Here is an 18,925-nt window from a genome sequence, read left to right as displayed (position 1 = left end):
CCCATGAAATACACGTACATAGGCCAATCGCGTGTACGCGCACTTTTGTCCAATTACACGCGATGACACTCTGACGTGCAGTATTTCCATGTGTGCTCCGTCATCACGTGCTGAGTGGGGAACACCCGTGCGGGTCACGTCACAGACGCGCTTACGCGCTGAGGGACTCTGGTCCAATAGAATCGCGTATGCGTGCTGACGCGCTTACGCGCTAAGGGCCTTTCCTCGGATTTCACGCTGACATGCAGGATTTTCACGTGCCAAATCACTCCGTATCAAGCTGGCCACGCGAAAACACACGGAAGACCACGCTCCTGCCCAGAAGGCCGAGTTACTGCCCCCCAGTGCCCCGAGCAGCCTCCCACGTGCCATCTGCTGCTGCCTGCCTGCCTGCCTGCTGCCACCGTGCCCTGCCATTTGGTGCCTGCACATCAGCCATCTGCAGGGGTCCAGTTGCTGTGTCCACCCCTGCTGGAACTGAAGACTCCCGACTGGGATTACATCGCTCCACAGCCCAGCCCCAGGACCCAGTTGCCCACCCACACCTGCCTCTGGGGTTGCCATGTTGGGCACTTCCACATCTGGCACCAGTGGCAAACCCAGGCCAGAGGGGCAGAGGGGCACCAGCTTCACTGCCACCGAAGTTGGTGTCCTGGTGGAGCATGTCCTGGGGCAGTATGATGCCCTCTTTGGATCGTCCCGCGCCAGCAAGGAAGGTCGGGAGAGGATCTGGAATGACATTGTGACTGCCATCAACGCGGAGGGGGTGGCAGTCCGCGACTTCCAACATGTCAAGAAGCGCTGGGAGGACTTCAGGTCCAGGACCCCGAACAAGGCCCGGCACCTCTTGAAGGCAGCGGATGCTAAGGGGTGCCGGGGCCACTTGTCGGAAGATCAGATGAGGGTTGCCATCAACGCAGAGGGGGTGGCAACCCGCAACGTCCTGAAGATCAAGAAGCGCTGGGAGGACTTGAGGTCCAGGACCCTTGTGAAGGCCCGGCGCCTCGTGGAGGGGGGCCGGGGCCGCATGAGTTCCATCCAGATGAGGGTCCTGGAACGCGTACGCCCAGCGCTCCACGCCCAGATCCTTGAGAGGGAGGCCCGTCTGGAGTTGAGCGGTAAGTGTCCAAGTGTGAGACAGGGCATGTTGCGGTGTGCTGGTTCTATGATACTTGCCTGTATGTGTGCAGGGACATCATGGTAATGCCTGTGCGACCAGTGATGTGTGACCCACATGGTTGTTGCATGTGTTCAAATGCTGCATGGGGAGCCCTATGCAGATTTTGAACATGAGAGCATGCCAGTCTCTGTACCTGGACATGGGTGGGGGTGAGGGATGGGTGCTGATGCCAGGTACATATATGGTAGCCATGTCTGTGTGCCTGACCTGCGTGTCTGTGACTTGTGCATGCCATGGATGCATGACACATGTGTGTGACAATGCACAGATTCAGTGAAGCAGTCAAATTACCCTTGTATCCGCTGTGTTTGGTGTGTTTGGGGCCAGATGGATGTGACTGAGGTGAAGTGTGTGCATGTGATAGGCATGAGCCATGATGCATGTGAGTTACATATCATTGAATGTTTCAAGAGTCCATTGGACATGCATGGAAATGTCCATGGCATGCACCATGCCTGTTACTGTGTGTGTTTTGCCTGGACTGACCCATGTGTTGTGGAGGGACATGATGGAAGTTTACTTTGACAGTGGTGCTCATCTGCTATTGCTTCCTGTCTAGGGGACCATTGTACAGTGCCCTGATGCTTGTGTTCTTTGTCTCCCTCTACGCAGCGGCTAGTGAAGAAGAGGGCGGAGACGGCGCTGTGGAGCAAGGCGGCGGGGATGCCCCCACGGCTGCAGCGGAAGGGGTGGGTGAGGCCCCACAGGGGCCTGCTACGGTGGGAGACGGTGAGGAGCCATCCAGGTTGGTGGTTTGCACAGAGGAGGAGGAGGCCACCACTGGGGCACACATGGGGCCTGGTGGGGGCATCCCTGCTGGTGCAAGTGGTGCAGTCCAGGGCCAGGGGCAGGAGGCAGCACAGGTCACCGTGGAGGGGCCTGTGCATGTCGCTGTCCCTGACCCTGTGAGTGCACCACCATGCACCAGCAGGGATGCCCCGTCCCAGGCCCGTCCGCAGGTAGAGGGGATGTCCATGTCACCTGACTCCCCTCCACCTGCGGACGTGGGAACCCCTGGCCGTGTGGAGAAGGTCCTGATTGGGGTCGCGATGCGCACAGCTGTGATTCGTGATGCCGTGCGTGCTTCCCGGGAGGAGCACGCACGTCATCATGAAGTGCACCGTGCCGACGTGGCCCAATTGGGATCGGCCATGTTCGGGGGTTTCCTGCATGTGTTGGCCAATCTGGCGGCCCTCTCCTCCTCTGTGCAGGCTATACACCAGTCGTTCTCCTTGCCGTCTTCCGGCCCAGATGCCACCAGGGCCCCCTGTGGACCTGCCCCGACCAATGCAGCCAGCTCGGTGGGGATCCCATCCCTGCCACAGTTGGGAGTCGGAGGTCCAGCAGGGGTGGACAACACAGCAACTGGACCCCAGCAGATGGAAGATGTGACAGCATCATCGGGCAGGGCACGTGCACGACGGCGTCGGTGGTTTCCATCAGCCTGGATGCTGTCGTGCTGGCAGAGGCAGTGGCGTCGGAGGCAGCAGCAGGCTCGACGTGGGAGGCATCATGGCTCAGGGCCATCAAGATCAGAGGGGCAGGCATCGGCCGGAGGGCAGGGCAACCCTGGGATGGTGGTGTCTTCCGTGTGGGAGCAGTTGGTCCAGCGGATAGGTGCGGAGCGGCAGCGGGCGGAAGAGGAGCGGCTCACCATGGTCAGGGCGGAGTTCTCCATGCGTCGGGCGTTGAGGCGGGCTGAGTGCCTCGAGGAAGCTCGCAGGGAGTTTGAGCTGGATATGGGGTTATCCCTGCGAGACCTCGGGGCCAGGACAGAGTCCCGCCTCCAGGACATCAACATGGAGTTCGATGATGCCCTGGCCAGCAACATCACCGAGTGAGCCGCAGGACTTGCCCGCTGCCTTTGTATATAGTTATTTAGTTAGTTAGTGTTAGGTTTCCTTTATTAATTTTTATTTTTTTGGACCGCTCGGACAATGGCCACTTTTTTGTATATATTATTTTCATTAGGTAGTAGTAGGTTTCATTTATGGTGTTGGGCTCATGGACCCTGGAATATTTGTGTATATAGTTTGCTTTTTGAAGAAACATTTTTTTTATTAATTATTGTGTTCACCATGAGGAAATGGTTTTTCATTATTTTCCTTCCACATGATATTGCTTTGGACAACATTTGTTTTTGGATTACTTTGTTTTTTTTATTTTTACATTTGTTCTCGGACATGGTCCATTTATTTTGTTATCCCCATTGTTGTATGTTTGATTTGTTTACTTATTTTTCATCTTTAATACATGTTTTTTTAACTTTCACTTGTGGTATTTTCTCATTGGTTTCATACATGTCATGATATGGGTTTTGACATTCACTTGCACCCATTGTGTATGTGTGTGTGACGGACATGTGTTCATTTACAGACTTGCCATTGGGGTTGTATCATGTAATTGCATTCACTATGTGGGTGGATGCAATCCTTGCCTGGGTGTTTGTGCTGGGTATGCTGCCCATTACTGCCATGATTGAGTATCGTCAGGACCTGGGGGCAGGGGGACATGTGTGGGTGCCTGGTGGAGGCTGCCCCTGCACTGCTGGGGGGTGGGGGTGGTGGGAGACATGGGTGGGGGCCTGGTGGAGGATGCCCCTGCACTGCTGGGGGGTGGGGGTGGTGGGAGACATGGGTTGGGGCCTGGTGGAGGGTGCCCCTGGTGGCTGGGGGGTGGGGGTGGTGGGTGACATGGGTGGGGGCCTGGTGGAGGATGCCCCTGCACTCCTGGGGGGTGGGGGTGGTGGGAGACATGGGTGGGGGCCTGGTGGAGGATGCCCCTGCACTGCTGGGGGGTGGGGGTGGTGGGTGACATGGGTGGGGGCCTGCTGGCAGGTGCCCCACAGTGCTGGGGGGTGGGGGTGGTGGGAGACATGGGTGGGGGCCTGGTGGAGGCTGCCCCTGGTGGCTGGGGGGTGGGGGTGGTGGGAGACATGGGTGGGAGCCTGGTGGAGGATGCCCCTGCACTGCTGGGGGGTGGGGGTGGTGGGTGACATGGGTGGGGGCCTGCTGGCAGGTGCTCCACAGTGCTGGGGGGTGGGGGTGGTGGGAGACATGGGTGGGGGCCTGGTGGAGGCTGCCCCTGGTGGCTGGGGGGTGGGGGTGGTGGGAAACATGGGTGGGGGCCTGGTGGAGGGTGCCCCTGGTGGCTGGGGGGTGGGGGTGGTGGGTGACATGGGTGGGGGCCTGGTGGAGGATGCCCCTGCACTGCTGGGGGGTGGGGGTGGTGGGAGACATGGGTGGGGGCCTGGTGGAGGATGCCCCTGCACTGCTGGGGGTGGGGGTGGTGGGTGACATGGGTGGGGACCTGCTGGCAGGTGCCCCACAGTGCTGGGGGGTGGGGGGGTGGGAGACATGGGTGGGGGCCTGGTGGAGGCTGCCCCTGGTGGCTGGGGGGTGGGGGTGGTGGGAGACATGGGTGGGGGCCTGGTGGAGGGTGCCCCTGGTGGCTGGGGGGTGGGGGTGGTGGGAGACATGGGTGGGGGCCTGGTGGAGGATGCCCCTGCACTGCTGGGGGGTGGGGGTGGTGGGAGACATGGGTGGGGGCCTGGTGGAGGCTGCCCCTGGTGGCTGGGGGGTGGGGGTGGTGGGAGACATGGGTGGGGGCCTGGTGGAGGCTGCCCCTGGTGGCTGCGGGTGGGGGTGGTGGGTGACATGGGTGGGGGCCTGGTGGAGGATGCCCCTGCACTGCTGGGGGGTGGGGGTGGTGGGAGACATGGGTGGGGGCCTGGTGGAGGCTGCCCCTGGTGGCTGGGGGGTGGGGGTGGTGGGTGACATGGGTGGGGGCCTGGTGGAGGATGCCCCTGCACTGCTGGGGGGTGGGGGTGGTGGGAGACATGGGTGGGGGCCTGGTGGAGGCTGCCCCTGGTGGCTGGGGGGTGGGGGTGGTGGGAGACATGGGTGGGGGCCTGGTGGAGGCTGCCCCTGGTGGCTGGGGGGTGGGGGTGGTGGGAGACATGGGTGGGGGCCTGGTGGAGGGTGCCCCTGGTGGTTGGGGGGTGGGGGTGGTGGGTGACATGGGTGGGGGCCTGTCGGAAGGTGCCCCTGGTGGCTGGGGGGTGGGGGTGGTGGGTGACATGAGCAGGTGTGCAGGGTAGTCCCCTGTGGTGTGTGCTGCCTGCAGGGGCCGTGGAGGGTGTACAGGTAATACCTGGGAGCACACAGCCAAATCGCGTGTGGAACTTCCCGCGCACCCCTGCAATCCACGTACCCTGCCTAATCGCGTGTGGAACTTCCCGCGCACCCCTGAAATCCACGTACCCGGACAAATTGCGTGTGGAACTTCCCGCGCACCCCTGAAATCCACATACCCGGCCAAATCGCGTGTGTAACTTCCCGCGCACCCCTGAAATCCACATACCCTGACAAATCGCGTGTGGTACTTCCCGCGCACCCCTGAAATCCACGTACCCTGACTAATCGCGTGTGGAACTTCCCTCGCACCCTTGCAATCCACGTACCCTGCCTAATCGCGTGTGGAACTTCCCGCGCACCCCTGAAATCCACGTACCCGGCCAAATCCCGTGTGGTACTTCCCGCGCACCCCTGAAATCCACGTACACGGCCAAATCGCGTGTGGAACTTCCCGCGCACCCCTGCAATCCACGTACCCTGCCTAATCGCGTGTGGAACTTCCCGCGCACCCCTGAAATCCACGTACCCGGCCAAATCGCGTGTGGAACTTCCCACGCACCCCTGTAATCCACGTACCCTGACTAATCGCGTGTGGAACTTCCCGCCCACCCCTGAAATCCACGTACCCGGCCAAATCGCGTGTGGAACTTCCCGCGCACCCCTGAAATCCACGTACCCTGCCTAATCGCGTGTGGAACTTCCCGCGCACCCCTGCAATCCACGTACCCTGCCTAATCGCGTGTGGAACTTCCCGCGCACCCCTGAAATCCACGTACCCGGCCAAATCGCGTGTGGAACTTCCCGCGCACCCCTGAAATCCATGTACCCTGCCTAATCGCGTGTGGAACTTCCCGCGCACCCCTGAAATCCACGTACCCGGCCAAATCGCGTGTGGAACTTCCCGCGCACCCCTGTAATCCACGTACCCTGACTAATCGCGTGTGGAACTTCCCGCGCACCCCTGAAATCCACGTACCCGGCCAAATCGCGTGTGGAACTTCCCGCGCACCCCTGAAATCCACGTACCCTGCCTAATCGCGTGTGGAACTTCCCGCGCACCCCTGCAATCCACGTACCCTGCCTAATCGCGTGTGGAACTTCCCGCGCACCCCTGAAATCCACGTACCCGGCCAAATCGCGTGTGGAACTTCCCACGCACCCCTGAAATCCACGTACCCTGCCTAATCGCGTGTGGAACTTCCCGCGCACCCCTGCAATCCATGTACCTTGCCTAATCGCGTGTGGAACTTCCCGCGCACCCCTGAAATCCACGTACCCGGCCAAATCGCGTGTGGAACTTCCCGCGCACCCCTGAAATCCACGTACCCTGCCTAATCGTGTGTGGAACTTCCCGCGCACCCCTGAAATCCACGTACCCGGCCATATCGCGTTTGGAACTTCCCGCGCACCCCTGCAATCCACGTACCCTGACAAATCGCGTGTGGTACTTCCCACGCACCCCTGTAATCCACGTACCCGGCCAATTCGCGTGTGAGACTTCCCGCGCACCCCGGTATACACGCACACATTTTTTTTCTGTCAGCGCGTGTCTGTGTTTGTGGGTACCCCTTTGCACGTCATTTGTCCTGGAGGGCCACAGTATTGGGCATTCATCATGGCTGTATATAGGTGCTATTTGTTGGCGCACCTTTTGGCGCACATTTCTTCCAGGCGCAGAGACGCTACCGCCTGCTTTCTTGTGGCGGTCGTGTTTGTGCCTGTGCGCTGGTTTGAGCGTGCGCTTTTTTGCCCTATTCTATTCCATGAATACGTGTTGTAGGCGAGCGTGTGGGCGTTCCGCGCACTTGTACCCTGTGCTTCCCCCGTGACGCCCACATTTTGGCAAGTTGTTCCCCATTCCGAGTGGTACACCCCGTGTTCCGCCTACTTTTGTTGCGTGCGCCGCGCTATGTGCGATTTTCGCTGTGGCCTGTGCGATTTTCGCTGTGACCTGGCGCACGCTGTTTGATGGCCTGTGCGCCAACGTGCGCCGCACACTTTTTTATCGCACATCCGCTGGTTTTCTCGCGCACGGACTTCCATGAATCGACGTGCACTGCTTTTCGTGCGATTTTCGCACTTGCACTGCGATTTTCGCTATTCCACTGCGAATCGCACGTTTTTGCCCACTTGCGCCGCGCTAATTATTCCATGAATCGGCCTGTTAGTCTTTTGCGATGATGATGTCCACAGTGGCCAACGTTGAAGCACTACTCCAACTTTGTACCAGGCTGGCTGAAGAACACAATGTTTCCCCTTCTGAGCAGACTAGAAATGCGACGGATTGCTCTCCATCGAAGATGCCAGTTACTATGAACAGGCATGTGAATGATCTGGTGGTTGGTTATGCCGCAAATGCACAGGATGCTATAGACACCATTTGTCAGGAAATCTCAATGATGGACAACTCAGCTGCAAAGAACCCTAGATATAAAACAATGAAGAAGGTAACATCCCCATTGAATTTGAATACAGCCTCATGTCTGAAAAGATGGGACTATACCAACAAGAACATGGATACATCTACACCCAAAGAGGCAACTGAAATTATCGCCCTGTTGACTCCACACAATACAGCCATTGCATGTGATATTGGGAATGGAATAGTTAAGCAGGTTGAACTAAGAGGCCCTATGGAGAGTTGGCTATTTAATAATATGGCATCTGGAAGAACTGCAGAACCTCATGACAGCAGTGACATTAGCACTTTAAATGATCTTTAAAGTAATGGAGGATATCAATACTGGAACTCATGTGTTGGAAAGTGTTATTCCATCAGTTAAGGTGTCCACTAAAGACATTAACTGGGGTAAGATCATACCTAATTCTGCAACGGAAGGTATTGAATGGAGGATGCTGGGCACCTTAGTCAAACTCTTGGAACTTTACCCAACGAATGACAGCCCCTTCTTTAATAGAACTAATTTATTTTCACTGTGGGGCCAAATCCCATCCCTCTCGACCCTCACCAATAAGGAACTAATAAGAGGTGAATTACCTAAATAAGAGAGCGCATCCAATCGGGCTCCGCTTGAGTCCCCCTCACCTGTAGTCACCACGCTACTGTGTTCCTATTCCAATGCACTATGGGAATTAGGCTACAATCTTAAAGTCAAATATAAACAGTCTATAACTGCAATACACCAGCTTGCTAGAAACTCTCAGTTGTGGACTGGAAAGCAGTCTAATATGGTGCATCCGTACCACCCTTCTGATCACCTTAATAATAAGGGTAACAAGGGTAGAAACACTTTCAAGGGCAAATGACCATATGGGTCCTCATTAGAAGTTTGCCAGTCCGGAAACAACGGTGTCGGTAAGCTTAAGCCTCAAGACATTTTTACTTTAAGCCCACTCCTCCAGTCTGAGCAACAAACATTTGGAGAATATCTTACTAGCAATGTCCAGTAAGGAAACTGCCTATAACTATGGGGGGCTGGTGGTTGAAGGACTACTTGTCCAAGGAGATGATAAAATGCCTGTCTTGCCAAATGCCTTACACCTAAAACAATCTGGTGTCATTCAAAAACGCAACCCTATAAAAGCTCCCATTGTTTCTCAATACATTATTTTTTTTGGTCTTTTAGCAATTTTTATTTGAACTTTTGAAACTATAAATCTGACCAGTTGTCTCATTAAATCATCCCTTTCTATAACCTGGGCTTCCTGAACTGGTGAAAGCAGTTTGCCAATAATTCTGTCCCAGATAGTTTCAACCAAAAACTCACTGACACATTCCTTTGTGGCTTCTGAATTGTTTAACAATTTAAAGAGAATGCTCTAGGTAAGTTTATTGTTATAGTTAAAGTTTATTGCCTTTCTCATTTGTTATTGCAATCCCATTTCTACCAAGTGAGCGCCGATATGTTCCATCGAAGAATGGAAAGTTGCTCACCTTTTCATTTGGTAAGCACACTTTGCTCATTGCGCACAAAAGATTTGGGACCCCTGTTAAAATGGTCCTTTCCCTTTTGTCCACAGACTGATTTCAGCATGGTTTCTCCCCCAATATGTCTGTCTCATACACTCTCTTTTTTCTCTCTTCTCCCTCCATGATCTACCTCGTATCCCAATCTCTCTACCTGTATCTATTTACTTCTCTCACTTCTCTCCCTACCCCACTCCTTCTCCTCTCCTGTCTATTCCCACACCCTTGCACTACCGGCACCTCTCTCCTCTCCCCTCTGCCCTTCCTCTCTCTCTCTTTCTGTCTAGCTGCACCCCTCTCCTCTTAACTCTCTCCCTCAATAACTCATGTTTATTCCTCTGTCATCTGATCTTGCACACTCTCTCCACCTGTCTCTCCCCACTACCTTCCTCCTTCTTCTCTCCGCCCTGACCCACTATCACTCCTACTATCACCTTTCAATTTCCCACAATCTCGATCCCTTACAATTTCACTCTCACAGCAGCTCTACATTTTCCTACACTTATCTCCCTCTCTCCCTCAATGTTTTACTCCCCTTTTACACCCCTATCACCACACTACACTCAACTGGTAGCACTCTCTCCTACACACAATACCTTACCTACACTCTCTCAGAACATTGCCACAATCGCCTCAGAATCCCACTCCACCATCCACCCTCCTCCTCGCCTCTTGTTTTCCCACGCTCCCCCTGACCTCAGCGGAACAACTTTCAACCTCTGTGCTAGTTGGATTTTATAGTCTAGCCTTCCATCTTCTAACAGTTGTCCCAGCTCCGATTGGTTCCCCTGGTCCCATGCTCCCCTTTGTCAATCTCTGGTTAAGCCAGCATTGATAGTCTTCAAGGCGGCTTTTAGTTCCACGTCCTTAAAATCCCCACTTTCTGGGTCGCAGCCATGTGCTCAGACTGCTTGTTGTCCTTGAGGCTTTCTCACTGCACTGTTGAGTTTAATTTCCAATTGGGTTTGGAGAGGATTTCTGTGTCACTCCTTCTGCCCTGCAGTCCCCTCTCACTCTCAGTTCATTTTCTGTTGTCACACCATTTCCCAGGGGTCCATCTAGGGCTGATAGATTTTGTGTTCAGTGTATTATGTCTGTTGGGCACAATAAATCACTGTCCATTCCATGACTGTTGTTGATTTGATTTACCCGTTCCATACCAGGTTTTTCTGGCTGCACCCTGTGCATTTAGAAGTTGTGATTCTGAAAAAGCCAAATGAGATCTCTGGCCAGAAGAGAGAGAGAGACGAGCAGACTCTGTGGAAGGGATAGAGGAACCACTAGACATAAACAAACAATATGCCCCCCCCAACTCACTCACTCAATCTGTGGTGAAGCACCGGCTCTGCTATATCTTATGTTATGTTATGTTACTTGACATTTATATAGTGCTCTATATATCATTGGTATGATCTCAAAGCGCTGGTAGGTTGAACGCCCTCGGGAACCGCAGTTCTGGTCAGTAGAGAGCGATAGAGTTGTAGTGTGTATGGATGCACCAGATATGTGTGCAGCTGATGTAATTGCCGGATGGTAGCTGCATCCGAGCGTTAGGTGTGGTGCTGAAGATATCAGTTGGATGTGCGCAGTCTGTTGGGTGTTCTGGATGTGTTAGGCCTGAAGGATGCTTATATGAGCAACTAGGCCGAAATGTCATCAGATAGCTGCATTTTATTAGGGTGATGAGGTGTTCGTAGGGCAGTATTCATATGTGAACAGTTAGGCCGAATTTGTCAGGGGTATAGCTGTGTTCTAGTTGTGTGATGGAGTACAGTAGAGAGTAGGCGCAGTGATATGATATGATGGTTATCTTTAAAGCGTCGTAGACAAGGCACGTGAACAGGATGGCAGGGAACACAGCGACAGACAGACACACAGTGATAGAGGGCTGGGCTTACAGTGACAGGAGGGGGTATACGGATATATAGCAACAGCATGGGGAACAATGACACACATGTGGGGCATGCTGACATTTACATTTGCATATCTATGTAGATGCGATTCAAGCTAATGTTCACAATGCCATCAAGTGTGGCACACGCTACCATCCATAACTCTACCCAAGTGTGGGACATGGTACCATTTGCCTTTCTGTCTTGATATGACTCAGACTAGTGTTAGGGACTTCATCCTAGTGTGGCACATGCTTTCAACCACAAATCCATCGAAGTGTGGGACATGCTAACATTCACAATTCCTTCTAGGTGTGGAACATGCTACCATTGTCAATTCCATCTAAGTGTGGCACTTGCTAATATTTACAATGCCACCTAAGTAAGTGACATGCTACCAGTCACAATTCCATCCAAGGGACATGTTAACAATTACAATTCGAAGTGTGGCACATGACAATAATTACAATTCCATCTAAGTGTGGGTCTTGCTACCATTCACGATTCCATCTAAGGGTGGCACATGCTAACAATTATAAATCTAAGAGTTTGTGAATTGATAACATTCACAGTTCCATCTAAGTGTGCGTCATGCTACCATTCACATTTCTATCTAGAATCAACACAGGCTAACATTCATAATTCCATCTAAGTGAGGCACATGCTTCCATCTACAATTCCATCAAAGGGCCTCATTACAACTCAGGCGGTAAGGGTTTTATGGTGGCATAAACAGCGCCGACCCTTACCGCCTGAGTACGAGGTCCCTTAGCGCCATGGAGGTTTTAACACCTGCTTTTAGCAGGTGTTAAAATCCATGGCGCTAAGGGACCATGGAGTTAATTACGCCACCGTAATTTACGGTGGCGTAATTAACGCCTTCCCCACTCCCATTATGCCCTATGGGGCAAAATGGGAATGGGGAAGGGTAAATGGGAAAATGGGGATTTACCGCCCCGCCAAGGTTGGAATGGGGCGGTAAATCCGCCAACCACCATGGCGTAAACGTAGTTTACGCCATGGTGGTAAAGTCACGGCCCAGGCGGTAACTTACCGCCTGGGTCGTAATGAGGCCCAAAGTGTGGCACATGCTGGGACGTGGTAACATTCACATTTCTATCCAGATGCGACTCAGGCTAATGCCCATGATTTCATCTAGCTGTGGCACATGCTACCATTCACAATTCTACCTAAGTGCTCTACTCCCCACCCATGCTACACCTACTTGGGTGGTTGATGCTGGTTGATGGCTGGTCCCTGGCGTCCCCTGCTGACACCTGAAGACATTGTTTGGAGCCGCCATTGTTGGAGCCGCTATTGTTGGAGCCGTCATTGTTGGAGCCACCCCTTTCGCTTTGGGCCCTTCGCCGCAGGGGCTACCAGGCAGAGGGCTGCCCAGGATGGATCATGATATGAAGATGAGGGGCCAATCATGAGCTGTGGGTGGGATGGGAGGCGGGAGGAGGGGGGAAGCAGGAACTGACTCTGGGATGATGCAGGCACATAGGGGGAAACATTTTCTTTTTCAACTAGCCAGATTGGGCCAAAATGGTGCCTGGAGCTAGGAGGACGCAACACTCACCTGCCTTCAGCGTTGGGAATGGCGCTGTGCAGGTTTGTATGGGTCGCTAGACCCACAGCACTAGGAAATAAAGGCCAATCACGGGCCATGGGCGGGATGTGAGGCGGGAGGAGGGGGAAGCAGGAACTGACTCGGGGACGATGCGGGTGCATGGGGAGCAACATTTTCATTTTTAAGTAGCCAGATTGGGCCAAAATGGAGCCTGGAGCTAGGAGGGCGCAACACTCACCTGCCTTCAGTGTTGGAAAATCAACGTTTTATCCCATCGGTAAAATGAAAAAGATGTTCACTTTGTACTACCAATCCATCTCAAAACAGACCCTGAATCTGCCTGCGGGACTGTTATCTACACATAGCAGGCAAATGTGTATATTCTGCATCACTTCCATGTCAGATATTGGTGAAAATGCAACACAGTTCTTGGTCATTAAAGTCACATATTTCTGAACTGCTTCTCTGTCAGTGTCTGTCATAAATGCATGTATACATCAAATGATTAAAGTCGGTTAACACTTGTTTATGACTTCTCTCCACCAGCTGATTCATGGAACCTCTGAAAAGGGGATGACAGATGGGTAACTAAAAGCTTTAAACGTCTCTTCAGCCTGCCAGGTCTGAGCTGATATTTGCTCCTGCATCCTGCCAGGCTTCAGCTGATGTTTGCACCTGCAGCCTGGGGGGGGGGGGGCACATTTCTCTTTTAACCTTTCTGTGGTGAAGAGCTGTGAACTTTGCAAAATCTGTGATCAGACCGTAAAACCTGGATAACAGCATGCAGAAGAAGCATCTTGACCCTGTGACTGGAGACCTTGATTTTTAGTTTCCGTCTTCAACTCGCAGAGCAACTTTGGCACAGGCACAAGTATTGCAGCTTGTTTTGCAAATGACTGTTTATGGAAGAAATTAGGCAAGTTTGTTCCTTTAATGCTGTTCTAAAAAGTATTTTTTTACAATGTGGAGAGAAATGTACTTAGATTTTTCCAACTGCATCACCATCCTTAACCCTCCCAAACAGTGTGGGAGTAATGGTAAAGAAAGAAGGCATTCTGATGTGTGAAAGGTCATGATATTTCTCTGCTGTAAAATAAAACTAAAATAACTGTATGCCATTCAACTGGAAGATAGGAGGACATCATCAGGTAAGTGGGAACAGACACCCCAACCTTCTAAAAACAGTTTGCAAATCGACAATAAGTTTGCTTCTGTTTTACCAATATTCAGCAAGTTTTTTTCTAATATGTCTTATGACTTTTCATTTTCATGCGCTAACCTCTCAGCTAGCCATAGATACCATTCTTTTGCCTCTACTGTTCATACGATTTTCCCCACCACTGTAGTCCTCAAAAAACATGGGCTTCTTTCTAATTTTTTTTAAAGCGGAGCAGCCAACCCTACAAAAGACTCATGCTAACTCACTTGGCTTGTCATTCTGGAGAATGGTCACTGCAATTAACCATTAATAGCACCATGGCTGCCTCCAAACTCGGAATGAACTCCATTGTCTCTTGATTTCAGTGGCGATGAGTGGTAGCCTGACACCAGCAACACTACCCTCCAAAACATGGGTAATGTAGGGTATTTTGTGGATATTTGGGGCTTTGCAGTATTTTCTTACCACCAAAATACCTTTAGCAATAATCACTCTCTGTATTCATATTGGGTCACACATGACAATAATACATTGCATTATTTCAGAATTCAGACCTATTTAGATGGTATGCGCGGTAGTTTGCGTGGTTGGTTGATATAGTGGTTGGTTTATTTGTGGCCCCAATATCCAACATCCCTTGTTTTTTATTTAGATTGTTCTTGATCACTAGAGAGACCTCAGGCCTACATTTTAAGGATACCACATTTTCAGTGTTAGTGTTGTGTGCCACCATGGGCAATTGTGGTATTTTTGTGGTAATTTCCACTACCTCATATACGGTAAGGAACTATGTCCAGAGAGTCTCTCTTCCCGTTGACTCATGTACCTCCAACAGGCTATGCTACAAAAAGTCACTCACAACTGTCCATACTGAATAGAATCATGCACACATCTGCTTTAAAATGACAATTGCACTGTTTAAAAATCTACCCACGTTTAAATCTTTCCCCATGCAAAATGAAAGAGAAAAATAATACACACCAGCTATCTGTTTTCCAATATTTTTGTATTATAGAAATTTCATTTAAACACAGTTTAACTTTTTTTACAGAAATAAATAAAATGGTACAACATTATTTGTGATAAAATGAACAGAGAGCTGCGAGAATATATTCAATTGGTAACATTAAATATGCTGATAAGAGACTGAGACTCCCTCTAATACACTGACTGAACAGCTTCGCGCACTTTCGCACAGCTCCCACTCGCTTCTGTAATTACCTTATCTGTTCAGCATGAGTTTTCTCTGGCTATTCTCTTTCTGAATTTGGCGCCCTTGAAGATCAACCCCAGTGAAAACAAGCATCTGCCGTTCTCAAACCGGGGTTATTGCCTGGAGCTCTCAGCTTTTGCAGCAGGAATGCCCCAGCCAGGAAAGAGATCCTTCTCCCAGCTCTGCAAGATGTCGACTCTCTTCCCCCTCTTCTCAAGCTTCTCCAGCAAAGTTCTAATCACAGCCTCTAGCATGATATTTGCTATGACGCTGCTCCAATCAGAATCAACCATGTCATCTCCTCCCTCACTACACAATGGCTCACTTCTACAGTGGCAATTGTAACAAACTGATTTCCTGCTCCTTCGAGCTCTTTGCTTCCTGTAGTTATGTGGACAGAGCAGCAGAGAAAAAAATGAATGTGCGTTTAAAAGTTCACTTTCAGAGTAGGCCTAATTCTGCAGTGGAGACACTTTTTTATTAGTGGGTTATGTTAAATGAAGTTTTATTAGTCAGGTTAGTTGTTAATAAGATTAGTTATTAATTTTCAAATGTGTCTCTTGCAACATAGGCATTTCAGGTGAAAAATAGTGTGCATTTTGAATGTGCAGATGTGTGCTTTTAACTGTAAAAATGGATTTGCATCTTATATGTAAAAATCGTTTTTGACTGAATAGCCTGTCTTTACTTATATGTCCATGTTACTCTGGCAACATATATAGCAATGCACCACACCCATGTAGTGGTGCTGCATAAAAAAAATGCTACCTGTGCAGTAGTGCTGTACTCTGTGCTGTAACACGCCAAATATCCTTACATACCCTCCTTTTTTTTTTTTATTTAGCTACGATCCAAGCCAATTCAAAAAAAAAAACTGCTCCTTTTCAGAGGATTTGGCCCTTGTCCAAGCCACAATCGAAAGAAATCTAACTTGCCCCCTTTCTTCTTTTCACAATGTAGCAATCCAACAAAATGAATATTCATGTGCATCAATGAAAAAGTTGCAATCAACACAGTATTCATCTGAGTTCATCAGCTTACAAAATGTTCTACATTTGCCTTCCCAATGGAAGTGGCATTAGTCCAAAGTTTCAATTTTATAAGTGAATTAAAAACAATAAAATAAAACAACTAACTAAAACAAATAATTAACATAACAGATTAAAATAAATAATTAAAATAATAAATACGTGGAACTCCATATGTCAGGACTCTTGTCTGCCTCTGATATGTCCCGACCAGCGATGTCACATCATTTGGTTCATTCGAGTCCTCTTTCATCTTGGCAATCTTGGATCCATAGGAGTCATCTTTTTTGGCATTCTGGTTATCTTGTCTTCACCTCCACCTGGAGGCAGGCATCTTTTGGTCTTCATCCAGGGGACTCCAGGACTCCATTGTCTCCCGTGACCTCCGGTATAAATAGTTAATGTTCTAAATCAAATAGAAAAGAAACAAATTAAGTACATAGCACAATACTAACTTCACCCTTTTGCCAAAAATAAAACATGCTTGGTAAAAACATTTCGTTATTTTTTATTTTTTTTTTCTGAAATTAAACACAAGTTAAAAAGAAAACAAGCATATATAAACTAGCATTCAATATTTAATACATTTTCTCTCTGCACACCAACCATGAGCTTCCATTATATATATTTTTATTTATTTATTTACTTATTTTATATTATATATATTTACATATATGACAGTGTTTATGTGCCATTATAACAATCAACTTTTAAACTTCTCTGTCACTGCCTCCTGATTGTACCCATTTATTTTCTCTTTTTGTGTTCAAGAGACTTTATCTGTTTCTACATGCTCAAGCTGCCTGATCTCATGTCTGGGATGGCATGGTTTGATTTGATTTACATGGACGAACTGCTCTATTGCCGTTTCACCTTCATTTTTCAAAATTTTATAAACTACAGGAGAGACCTTATCTATGATTCGAAATGGCCCCTGCCATGCTGCTAGAAATTTAGAATTTTTCTGTTTACTTTTTCCAAAATGAAATTTATACACCTGATCCCCTACACTGTATTCCTTTACTGATTTCTTTTTATCATAGTAAGACTTTGCACTGTCAGCAGCTCTTTCCAGATTTCTCTGCACAAAAGCAAATGCATGTTGCAAATGCCTCCTCAGTTCATCAATATATTCATGAACTGTGGATGCACTCACAAGTATTTGCTCATGTGTTCTGTATAGCAGGTGTTGTGGTAACACCATTTTCCTACCTGTCAAGACCTCATGGGGGCTAACACCTGTTGCTTTGGCAGGAGTTGATCTGATTGCCATTAAAACCAAAGGTAATCATAAATCCCAGCTGGAACCTGCTTCTGCCACAAATTTCTTTAAAATGTCCACAACAGACCTATTGCACTGTTCAACTCCACCTGAAGAAGCTGCCCGATATGCAATATGTAGTTTTCTTTTCACACCCAGTATTTGCCATACCTTACTCATTAGAGTACTTGTGAAATGACTTCCTCTGTCTGACTCAATTCTTTGTGGCAACCCAAATCTTGAGAACACATGGTTCACCAGCAATGTGGCTGCTGTTTGCGCACTACAATCTGGTGCAGGAATGCATTCAATGCACTTTGACATCAAACATACCACACTTAAAATATAACGATTTCCTCTGCTCGACCTTTTTAAAGGCCCTACATAGTCTATTTGCAAATCTGACCATGGAAGAGTTAGGCCTCTTTTCATTAATGGGGCTCTATGCATTGGTGAAGCAGGTTTAAATTGGGCGCATACTAGACATCCTCTAGTATATAATTCTACACCTTGGGACATATGTGGCCAGTAAGCATAATCTTTTAGTATTTCCAATGTTTTTTTTTTAACCTCTATGGCCTGCAGTTATGGCATCATGTGCATGGTGTAGCATTAGCCCTCTGAATGAAAGGGGTAGCACCCACTGTATTTGTCCTGTTATGGACTCTCTAATCATGAGTCCATCCTGTAATCTAATTCGTGTTTTGTTCTTTAATAGCACCCTCAACTCTTCTTTTCGCATACAATCATTTTCTGTTAAAGGATTTCGTTCAGGATCTATCAAATGATTACAATAGATTCCCAAAATTCGATCATTCTTTTGTGCCTCAATCAAATCTTGGTCTGGCGTGTCATGACTCCACTGTACCACTGGTTGATCTACCTCCTTTGGTGCTTTAGAACGTGTTACTGCATCAATTTGTATTTCACCCATTAAATAATCAATAGGTAGCAATTCTCCCATCACAGGCCCAATCTTAGCCAGGTGGTCTGCCTTATCATTTCCCTCCTTATCCTCTCCTGGTGTTTTTAAATGCCCACGAGTTTTTCTCCAGTATATTGTTAAATTATTCTCTGACACCAATTTGTCTATGGCTTGTATCATTTTTCCATGTTTAAGTGGCTTTTTGTTGTATGTAACCATGCCTCTTGCTTTCCAACCAGGCAAATACTCCACAAAGCTATTCCGTGCATAGTCAGAATCAGTCACCAGGACAATTTCACTGAGCTTTTTATCAACTGCAGTAGCAATTGCTTTATAAATGGCTGCCAATTCCGCCACCTGACTGGTCCTAGCTCTAATCCTCATCCCTATACTGGGGACGCCTTCACATTTCAACCAGACATTTCCTATTCCTGACACTAATTGTTTATTACTGTCATTTTCAGTGTGAAAAGCACAACCATCCACATATACAGTTGGCAAATCCTTGCATGTTTTTTCATCAAAAGCTTTGTGTGGTGATTGTTCAAATTCCTGCAAACTAGTTTCCACTTCCATTTAATTTGGTATTTGTTCAGCTGCGCAGTCATGTAAGTCAGCTAACCCTTGAGC

At 49.2% G+C, this 18,925-nt stretch overlaps 1 protein-coding gene across 1 annotated transcript in view; it reads right to left on the bottom strand.

Annotated features, from left to right (window-relative positions):
• LOC138489583 (indolethylamine N-methyltransferase-like) overlaps positions 1 to 15,216 on the bottom strand; it is a 45,175-nt gene extending 29,959 nt beyond the window's left edge. The window contains exon 1 of the mRNA XM_069617291.1: positions 15,090 to 15,216. The gene's annotated coding sequence lies outside the window, so the exon portion shown is untranslated. The remainder of the gene's footprint in view (positions 1 to 15,089) is intronic.
• Between the last annotated feature and the right edge of the window lie 3,709 nt (positions 15,217 to 18,925).

This window comes from Ambystoma mexicanum, chromosome 9 (assembly GCF_040938575.1).
Source record: "Ambystoma mexicanum isolate Mex_15411 chromosome 9, UKY_AmexF1_1, whole genome shotgun sequence".
Classification (NCBI taxonomy): domain Eukaryota; kingdom Metazoa; phylum Chordata; class Amphibia; order Caudata; family Ambystomatidae; genus Ambystoma; species Ambystoma mexicanum.
This window is presented reverse-complemented; position numbering and strand designations above follow the sequence as displayed.